General features: G+C 39.3%; 1 pseudogene; it reads right to left on the reverse strand.

The window, feature by feature from the left end:
* Positions 1 to 8,185: 8,185 nt before the first annotated feature.
* Positions 8,186 to 10,635, reverse strand: LOC149071588 (uncharacterized; annotated as a pseudogene).
* Between the last annotated feature and the right edge of the window lie 926 nt (positions 10,636 to 11,561).

Below are 11,561 nucleotides of genomic sequence, written 5' to 3' on the forward strand. Positions count from 1 at the left end.
TGGCAAAGCAGAAATGTCTGAAGTGAGGACTCGTTTGATGTGTTTTCCTTTTCCGATATTGAGTGGATTGCAACCATAGGTTTGCTTCATAAATACTGTGAAATCTTGATACGATACTTTGGGGATCAAGAATTGTAGGGGGATATCGAGAGGTGGTTATTTAACTTTGACTATTGCCATTTCCAAACAAGACTTCAAAATATTGTTGTAGAGGAATTTATCGCTATAATTGAGTATTGTAGTGAGGCTTCAATGTATTGTTCGTCTTGTGATGGGTGCTGACACCCCTCAAATTTTTTCTGAACAGTTTACGAACACCCTTTATCTTGTGAGTTTTATTTTAGCCAGGCAGTTTATCTTAAGTTGAATAGCAATTCTCTTAGGTAAATAAAGTACTAAGGGGATTTAATATATAGCAATTAAAATACCAATGAATTTTCTCATCAGAGCTTGGTGCTTCCTGAAATCTATCCAAGGATCCCTCTGGTGAAGAACCCATACTCTGAGAAAGAGGGGAAAAAAAAAACTTCTATACTCTCTTTCAATTTTTCTTTTATCCATTTGTCTTCTATACTTTCAAAAGTGTTTACTAAATTTTGTAGAGGGGAGAGATGATATATATGGTGACAACATCCACATCTTTATACAATGTCTCCACTCCTGGGACAGAACAACACGAGCAGACATTCGCATACAAGTGGGAAGCTCTAAGAAGTAGAGAAAAATAATCTAGATTAATAGCAATTTACATTATTTAGAAATGAACAGTTGATTTGATAAAATGAGTGAAGCACATCAAGTCAGGGTCACTTTTATGATAAACATTAAGACTTAATTTTCATAGAAATCATAATTGAAGCTAATGGAGGTGAAATTCCAATAACCAGCTGGAGTTTAAACTGCAAACCTAAGAAATCAGACTAGTTTTCCCTTCCGCTTATTTTTGTTATATCACAGTTATATGTATTTACATTTCAGTAATTCATAATTCGCATATCAGCGATATATCAATCCCGTATCTAGTCAAGGATGCTATAGCTTATTCAGGTGCTATAGAGTTCAGATACCCTCCAGAAAGTTGCCAAATGTGGCACATTGGTTGTGTATGTTTATTTTATTTTTTCTTTGTGCTCGCCACCTCCGAATGGATTTTACTGCCTCGTTTGTCTATTGGGGCTTTATAAACCTGCTTAGTGGAATTATAACAATGTGGTTAGGGGGTGCATTAGAGGGGACGAACATTTCACTCTTTAACCTCTCCAACATTATGAGGGGGCGTCAAAATGTGTGCTTGTCCCGGCTGACCAAGCTCTCTGACTCCCTTCACCACCTGTCGTGGATCACCTTTCTTCTGATTTTCTCCCGAGGTCCCCCTAGAATATCCCAGGACCACAAGGGGCACCCCCATGTTGAGAACCACTGCTCTAGGTCACACTTCGCAGTCACTGACCTCGTCCCTTGCTCATTGGGGAAAGGCGAATTTATGAGGGATTGTAGAAATTTTGACGCCCTTCTCCCATTCTACTAGTTTTTCCATCCCTCTGAACTTGCCACTATAGCCCGCTAACGCCCCCCCCCCCTTAAATGTACCACAGGAAATTTTGCCAAAGCGGCAAAATCGTGGCACGAACCGGTGCACCACTCTCTCTCAAACAACTGATTTGATATTTGTTCCAATAGTTTAAGATATTGAACATAATATTTAAGAGCAGGACATTAAAAAAAAAAACACAAAAATAGCATCGGGGGAAAAAAAATTCGCAAGATATCAGGCCATGTCCTTTACAACTGATATATGCAGCCTGGGACGGGCTTAACTATTTTGCGGCCCTCTGAAATAATTTTTCCCGATCCTCGAGGGGGCTGCCAGGTTTCGATGCCTATGCTAGTCTCTGGCATAGGCATCCAACCCATTCTGCTGCAAAATGTGGTAGCCATCTCTTCAACATCTGTACATAGCACATCCCAATGGAAGGGCTGTCAGGGCTAGACGATGGATTATCGCCCCAGAGTTACAACTAAATACTCTTTCAGCTGTGACAAGCACGCATTTTTCCGCACTTCCCCCCCCCCCCCCCGAGTAATTTTAAATAAGTCGTTAGAGTGAGAATTCGGCGCTCTTTCTTGTCAAGCGCCCCTGAGCAAATAGGGTACGTTCCCACAAATTTACAGGGCGCAGAATTTGGCTGCTTTTTGCATTACAGGCAAATCCCTCCCCATGCCTCTGCTTCAAAGAAAACTGTACAAGAGCCGCCCCAAAATAATATTTGCCTAGGGCACAAACTTATGTAGGCCATGGGTTCCGGAGGGGGTTGTCAAAATCCTAAATCTCGAGGGTCCCTTGTCTTGGGCAGAATCTCAAGATATTGCTTTGATAAGAAGTCAAAATGTAACTCAATCTAATCAACGTAATTTTCTCAATTTAAACAAAGTATTTTTAATTCTTTTAGCGGTCCGGTGCGGCTGCAACCTTCGCACCTGCTCAAGTCCGGCCCTGTTAGCAGTGTAAAGCTTCAAAGCAGATTAATGATTAATCTGGTCTTGCATAATATAACTAATAAGAGACAATAATAACTAAAGATCTATTTTACATTTGTGAACTGATCTTTTTCTGGACTACGATAACAAGATTTTTAACGCATCTTATTTTTTTTTAATTTTGATTTGCACAGTATCAGTAATAGTCATTTTTGTTTTCCTACGTTGCACAACGCTAACTGTTTTTTCGGAATTCCACGTTTTCTGAGTAGAAGAAACTTCTTCCTCTTCCACGATGGTTTTTGTTCTCGTTTGTTCGTAAACTGTTCCCATCCTCAGGAATTGCGTCTGCCGTGTCTTGGGGAATACCATTCGGCATAAGCTGAGGAACACTTGACCGCTGACGAAGGTTCGCCGTATCTTGCTGGAACTGTGGGTGACAACGAATCTCTTCGGTGAGGCGAGCTGGCACTTCTGTAGTTTTCGAGCACTGGGAGGCCTGTCCTAGATGACCTGTCTTGATTTCGGGATCGCCATGATGCGGCTGCCTCAAATCTTCACAAGGGTCAATCTCTTCAAGATCTGTGATTTCCGAAGACATCCTAATCAATTTATCGAAACGTTGAATCGGAATTTTTACCACACTAGAAGTTCCAGAAGAGTCTGCGCCGAATACGAGTCCATGTCTTTTAATTCCGTTTTCGTCTCTGCACGACATTGACTGTCCTTGCCGGATTTCCAGTTTCGAAACTGATAGCTATCTCCTCCTCTTCGGTAGTAGTTGTTGCTTTGGTTTGTTCGTAGAAGACTATCCTCGGCTACTGAATTTGACGTGGCTTGTGGAGTCCTCACCGGTCTAATCTCTTGGTCTTCTTTACTTGATTTTTGTTGACACTTCTGGTGCTGAACCTCCGGCGGCGATGATCCATCCGTCCCATGTGAAGAATCACGAGGGCTGAAATGTACAATGATCGCTCTGCTGGAAGTGCCAATCCGGAACCTTCACAGAACCTTCACCAGAATTGACTTCGTGACCAGAATTGGTGCCTCCGGCGAGAACAAGTCCAGAATATCCTTGTTGGCATTTATCCCGTGAAAGCTTTTCTTGGGCTACGTCTTTATGCTGGGTCTGGAACGGCAGGACCGATTTTTCAGGCACGCGGTCTGCTAGACGACTTCTCTGTCCACTCATCTCAGGATCGCCTTGGTGCTGTTGCTGCAAATCATGGTCTGATGAAATGTTGTCGCAATCTGATTCCAATGTTTCTGAAGACATACTTTAAATAGATTAAAACATTTAAACTTAATTTAAGTGAAATGCAACCAGAAGTCTACGCCGCCGAATAAATGTTCTTTAAGTTCTTAATTTTGACTATTGGTCTCAAATGCAAAATGTTTTAGTATTTATCTTATTTGGAATATACCAGCTCGAGATCGTACATCAATCACGAGCTAATCATCACGCGAAAGAAATAGGTTTTTGGCTTCGAAAAAATATAGTTCACAAAATATCTGAATCGTTTATTGAATCACTAAAAATGTTTTCATTTTTTTCTGATTTAATCCAAATGTGGTTCAGTTGCATCAAGTTGACAATAATAACGGCTCGCGAAGCTGGGCCCTGCTATCATTTATTGATTCATAGGGTGCCGACCCATTCCTTCGTTATTGGTTCATAATGATAATAGATTCATTAGGAAACCAAACATAGAACTTGTGTTTCGGCAAGCCACAGTATTTATTGCATGTCAATATAATTATTATTATATAATATATACCATTATTATGATCGTTATATTATAGTATTGTTAAATTATATCATTGTAATATTATCGTGTGAGCAAACGAGACATAATGACAAAACAAAAGCGAAATCGTTAATAGACGCTGGTGTTTAGCGATAAGTTGCCAAACGTAACAGCAGGTTATCGTAACAGAGAAGCTATCCATTCTTAGAATAAGACAACCATAAGTAATCTTTATGGGCATCGTATAATATTTTATGTGTATATATTGTTTGTAATTTGTGTTAATTGCATTTTTAATTGGGTTGCTGTATTTTTGAAACATATGACAACCATATTTTTATGGGCATCTTTTTATCAGCCACCTCGTTGGGCATTTTGCCTGTTGTGGCGTTGTATTTGTATTTGTATTTGAGATACACTTTACACATGCGGTGTGTTTCTATAACATCACAGTAGCTTGATTCTGATTGGCTGATAATGTGCAGTATAATGTGTAAGTATAAAAACTTAGAAATTCTAAGCGCTAGTCTTTCAGAATTCATCAGATCCGTCCATAGAACCAGGGGCATCTTAACCCTTGGATCTATGTGGGCATGACCCGGGTCTAAGTATGGAGGGCTGCCAGAGCAACGGTTGATGTGTTGGGAGGGCCGATTTATCGTGCATGTTCGTTGGATCATCCCGTATTTTACACAGACCGTTTTTTACAATATAATTTGACTCCTGGGAGAGATGATAATTCACCATTTGAATCTGTGCCTAGCCAGGATTCCAGAGATTGATCTAATTTATTAAAATTTCATTCATAATAAAAAAATAGGAATTATCTCACTCTTGGATGAGGGTAGAGGGCCACGAGAAAAAAAATGTGATCCATAGGGTGGGCCATGAGCTTAAAAAGGTTAAGAAACACTATCCTAAAGCATATTGGGATCAGAGACGTACACGAGGGGTGGGAGGCAGTGGGGGCTGATGCCCCACCCTCCCAGTCGATTAAAAATGTATTTTTTTGATGAGAAGAATATTTAAAAACTAATATTTCGGAAGAAAATACCTTTATACGTTATTATAGTCATGGCCCCACATCCTGAAGCAGGGCCCCCTTTATGATGAATTTATAGCTTGAAAAAACAAAAAAATGATTAAAATTCCCCCCAGGGCTGGAGCCTTGTCAGCCCACCCCTTGTGGGTGCCATGATTATGGTCAATTACAGTTAATTTCAATGCTAATTGCAGGCTAATAACTGAAAAATTATTCTAAATAAATTCATTGCGACCCACCCCCTACGCCAGGGGTTCTTAACCTATAAGTCACGACCCAAATGCAGGTCGCAGGTGCTTCATACATAGGTCGTTGTTCAAATCCAAACAGTACAAATTCCCTAACAACCAGAGATTATGGGTCCCGACTCGAGCTTGATTTGCAGAGGCTTCTGAGAAAAGATCGTATGAATCTACTTACAGCCTGGAATTCCTGAGCTATGAATCATGACACAACCCCATTCGCAGCGGCTCTGAGGTGAGTCGTAAAAATCCACCAACAGACAGGCACTCGAGCTATGGATCATAATCCACCAGACTTGATTGGCAGGGGCTTCCGAGATGGATAATAAAAACAAACTAAAAGCCAGGGGAATCTTGAGCTAATCACGACCCAGACTTCAATCTCAGGGGCTTTCAAGAAGGGTCGTACAAATCCACTACGATCGGGGGCTCTTTGAGATAAGATTACGACCCAAACTGGATTCTCAGGGGCTTCCGATATGGGTCGTAAAAATCCACTTAAGAGGGTCCTGTTACAAATACACTTATTGCCGTCACTTGTTCCACTAATTTCAAAAACAGTCTCATGGGTCGCAAGGCTGATTTTGGATAGCAGTTGAAAAAGGTTAAGAACCCCTGCTCTAAGCCATATATGCTAAACCCATGATATGCGGAACAAATGTGGCCCTCGGGGTAATCTGATGTGTTCCGCTACTCCAAATATAATTTTGTAAAAATAAACTAAGCGGCATTTTCACAGATCGATTCGGGAAACGTGACATCTCGCCCACTAGTAACCCTACCAGCCTGTTCATGCCAAATCAATCAGTTTGGCAATATTGGAGGATTCCAATATTGCGGTTCTCAACCAGTGCTCCGCAGAGCCCTCAGGGCTGAAAAATGAACTCCCAGGGGCTCCGCGGCCACTCCAGGAAAATAAATATTTAAAAAAACCAGTAAATTTGAATAATAAAAATAAGCCAGAAACTTTGATGAATAAATAAAAAAATGGCGTCTGGGTCTCCGCCATAGAAATTACGTACCGGAAAAGGATACCTCAAAAGGAATCCTCAAAAGACTACAAGTCTTGATATATGCTTTTAATGAATTCTTGTATCAAACCATTGTTTCGAATATTATTGCGTAATCTATATATATAAAATTGATTTTCTGTGTGTGTGTTCTCTATACAAATCTACAATTTTAGATCGATCGTCGCCAAATTTTGCATATATACCAAATGTGACCCGACTTGAACGATAGGCTACTTTAAAATTTCGTCAGCCCAGGGCAAATGCCCCAAATGGCCAAAAAACTGTCCAGCAACAATGGTTTTTGGGTCTCAACAATCACTTTCCGAACGTTTACTTTGGTTACCGTGGTTCCCTAGCAATGCGTTTAAAGCCGCGTATAGACTAGCGCGCGGATCGTGCAATGCAAGCATTCGCAAGCGCTCGCAATGCATTCAGTGGGTACGATTTCCGAAACGAATCATCATCATCAACGATGGCTCCATCCGAGAGCTGTTTTAACGCCATCTGTAGGTTGTGAGCGGCGGTAACAACTATTGAGGAACTAGTGAGTAGTTTTTGTCATAAAAAAAAATGTCTCGTGAGGAAAACTTGGCTTTGGTTGTAATGAGTAGTGCGGTCATATTAATGGCTGGGCTAAATAAAAAAGAGAGAAAACCTCGACGTTGGTGGAGGACGGAGCTGTATAAAAAACGGTCTGGCGCGGAATTAATGTTGGACTTAAAGGCTCAGAGTATGAGTGGGCAATACAAAAATTTCTCAAGGATGTCTCCTTCCGATTTCGAGGATCTTCTCAAGAGAATAGGACCTTTAATTTCGAAGACGGAAACTCGTATGCGTTCTCCTATCTCCGCTCAAGACAGGTAAGCTCATATTGTTCATACGTTTTGCTTGGATTCCCCCCTTCCCTTCTTTTTCAATTTTAAAAAGAAAATCAAATCATTGCAGACACAAATTCCTTTTGGAGTTTTATAATTGTCATGTTTAATTCTTTTGTTACATTTATTAGTCAAATTATTTGCTTATAATTGTGCATATCTTATCAGCTATAAGCAGCACATTTTAAAAAATGTGCTGCGATAAATGTGTAGTTCTTATAGAGCGATTTAGGCAAGTTTTGGCGTGAATTTGATAGTAATTGTAGTTGCTTAATAGAAAATAAGCAATACGAAGTCAGCCAATGCATAATGCGAGTATAAATTTATACAGGTTGGCTTTAACGCTGCGATACCTCGCAACCGGAGATTCGTATACCAGTCTGCAGTATCTCTTCAGAATTTCAAAGCAATCAATTGGACGAATAATTCCAGAGGTTTGTGCAGCACTTATCCAAGAATTGAAAGGATACGTTAAGGTAATTAAAAAAAATTTAGCTTGTTCGATATTTTTTATTGGTTTCTTGTGGCTCCCGACTTCCCATTTGAAAAACAGTAAGCATCAGACCCACAACATATATATAACTTCATTACACGCAAATACGGATAATCTCGCCACTGGATTTATCACATTGCGGAGATATCTTTCAGCCCAGCTTCGTGGCAAAGTTGAACACATTATGATGTGGTTGACTACACTACACACATAACTCGCCTCTTCCATAGGAAATGGTAGTAAATTGCAGTATGGACAGTTTGAAAAAATTACTCAAAAATGTTTTCTCAAAAATTTCAGTTTAAATATATTTATTGACAAAAGAAAAAAAAATTACACATAATCATCGAAATCATCATGTGACTGTTGGCTCATTGTTGAAGTCGATGGTGACTCCATCGAGACAGGCCTTGAAGGGCGCGGTGATGAACTTACCGCAGAAAGATGAGAGATGTGTGGCCTAGATGGCCTATATGTTGTCAAGGCACTTTCACGGGGCCAATCGTACAACCCTTGATCGGCTTTCATCAAAATTTCAAATACTGCGCATTGAACCGCTCTCTGTGCATCTGGAGAAAAGTTTTTTGTTTTCGCAGCGGCGTAATTGAAGAAAGATGAAATCTCATCATTCTCTGCTGGCATTTTCTTCAGGTTCGAAGAAGCACTCTTCAGAATAGAAAATGCGCTTGAAAACATTTCTGCGTTGGAATCTTTGTCTTTACTTTTCCGTTTAAGAGGTCTCTGAGGAGTGCCGATTTCCTCTGGTGGAGCATCTTCATCTCCTGCCACAATATATTCCACCTGCAGTTCTTCTTCTCCAACAGCATCCAAATTTTCCTGAAAATACATATAGTGAGAAACCATGAGTTCAATACAATGAACAAATTATTTCATGTTCTTGAAGCAGAGAAAAACCATTCTTAACCACAGCATGTATTTTTTTTGTGTTAGAAAGAAATTTCTCTACTTATGAAGATTAAAAATGATTTATTTCATTTAATAAAATTTAATATGTTCAATGATTAGTCAATGATTTTTGCTTTAGGAAATTATATTGTTTTATTTTATTTCAGCGTCCCAGCACACCCACTGATTGGAAGGAAATCGCTACAGCCTTTGAAAAAATTTGGAATCTGCCTCACTGTGTAGGTGCCCTCGATGGCAAACATGTAACTCTACAAGCCCCCATAAAATCTGGCAGTGACTATTTCAATTACAAATCTTTCTTCAGTGTGGTCCTGTTAGCATTGGTGGATGCAGAGTACAATTTCATTTTTGCTGACGCAGGGTGTCAAGGCAGAATATCGGATGGGGGGGGGGGGTTTCAAAACATGTAAACTGTACAATATGCTCACAGAAAATACAATGGGATTGCCATTAGCAGAAGAACTTCCTGGACGCAGTATGAAAGTTCCATACTTCGTTGTAGGTGACAGTGCATTTCCTCTAAGTGAAAACATCATGAAGCCCTATTCGGGAGAGCATCCAAAAGGTTCAGTCAAGAGGATTTTCAACTACAGACTGAGTAGAGCTCGCCGAGTTGTGGAAAATGCTTTCGGAATATCAAGCTCAGTATTTCGGGTACTGAGAAAACCAATGCTTCTGGAGCCGGGGAAGGCAGAGTTGATAATAATGTGCATCATCATGTTACATAATTATTTAAGGGCCAATTCAAAGAATTTATACACACCACCTGGCTCACTAGATCATGAAGAGAATGGTGTTTTAACTATAGGGTCGTGGAGGAACACCGAAGACATGACCTCTATGGTACCGCTGAAAAATACACCTAGAAGATCTTCAGCCAACTTCCACAAAATAAGATATGAATTAGCTGACTATTGCATGAAAGAAGGGGCTCTGTCCTGGCAGAATTTATATTCATGAACATGGTCAAATCTTGACGAATATGGTAATAAAAATTATTAAACGAATGTGAAGGAATTATTTTGATGCAATTGTATGTCATTACACCAGCGGTTCCCAAATGGTGTTCGGTGGATCCCTTGGGGCTCTGTGTTGACTCCCAGGGACCCCTCGGCCACTCAAGGAAAATAAAAACCAAGTAAGTTTGAAAAAAATATTTTTAAAAATAAACACAAATCAGTATAAAATGGGCCCGAGGCAGGGTAGGGAATCATGTCTTTGAACACTCTTCGGTACAGTAGGGGAGTATTTAATCAACCTATGTTATTGTCCCTACTTGTATTTTAATGAAGTTTGGAACATATAAGTAAAGCTTTATTTTACTCACTGTATCTATTCTACTCCTCGGAGTATCCCTATCCTGTAAAAATCGGAACGCTTCATAAGCAAACCATCTGCTGACAAAAACGTCCGTGGTTCCTAGAAAAAAAATATATTCATGCAACATTTCAATGCCAGTTTATGTAAAAAAATATATTTGGGTGTATAATCATTAATGTGTGCTGATCGGTTTAACAATCAACAGGTTTAATATTACATCATTTCAATGTTTTTTGCAATCAATTTTGTTCAATCAACACACATTAATCGAGATAACAAAATAATTAGGGGTAAACGTTAAGAAATATTATCGAGAGATCATGTTTTACTTCAAGTTAGAACTATAGATAAATATATAGAAATTCTCAATACAAAAAAACCACCTACCTTTTCCTGTTCCTTTACTATTTTTTTTCTCTGGCTTTTTCTCTACGGTAGGATGCCAGCAGGCTAATTTTCAATACTCTCAGTAATGAGGCTTTTTGAATAGACGTCATAATCAGCATCGCTTTGAGAGTCAGCAAAAGGGTGATCCTCATAGAAATCAGTATTTAAAATTGCCGATTTAACTGCATAAATACGGAATTTAGTGGGGGGGGGGGTTCCTGCCACATCAATAATTTTAAAAGTTAAATTGAATTCTCGATTTTTGAAATATTGAATTCACTTGGAGATACGAAGCCCAGAAAATTAAAAATATGAATAATTTGCCGGATCTACTTTTGAGTTGGATATCCATGTAATAACATTGATTTCAACTTTTTATTTACATCTTCTCAAGCATGAAAATTAATGTCTCCGTATTGCCTTTTGATATTTATTTGCATAAATTCATATAGTTTAGAATGTTTTTAAAATTAGTTATGGGCCCCGTAAAGTGCATCGAAAAAATTCCACAGCTTTAATTAAGCATTTTTGGAAGCTGAAACAGGCAGAGATGGATAACTTGAAGTTCAGGGGGAGGGAATCGAAATACCTAACACCCATTAAAAAAGAGGGGGGGGGGACTATTCATTTCTACGTTTCTTTAAATTTAGATTTGTTTCTTTCATGAGTCGCGCAGGACGTCGCCATATTGGTTAACTTAGACACGGTTTGCATGTCCCTCAAAGAAAGAGGGAGATATCGCATGATCTAAAAAGCCTCATTGAAGAAAACCCGGGCAGCGCCGGGTATTGTAGCTAGTATGTGTATAAAGATTGAAATAATTATACTTCAATCAAGATAGAGAGACAACAGAATTAGTTAGACACAAAATAAAATTACATGCCTATAATCCGCAGAAGCTAAAATTTCGATACTTTCTAAAGAAAATATCTGTCACGGTAGGAAAGGTCGTGGGACACTCCCCCCCCCCCCCTTCGACAAATAAGCCTGGCATATTTTTAACCCAGAATAGTCATGTCTAATAAGTGAAATTGTC

This window comes from Pholcus phalangioides, unplaced genomic scaffold, assembly GCF_987345545.1.
Source record: "Pholcus phalangioides strain wild (caught in Gottingen) unplaced genomic scaffold, Ppha-v1.0 ptg000018l_1, whole genome shotgun sequence".
Taxonomy (NCBI): domain Eukaryota; kingdom Metazoa; phylum Arthropoda; class Arachnida; order Araneae; family Pholcidae; genus Pholcus; species Pholcus phalangioides.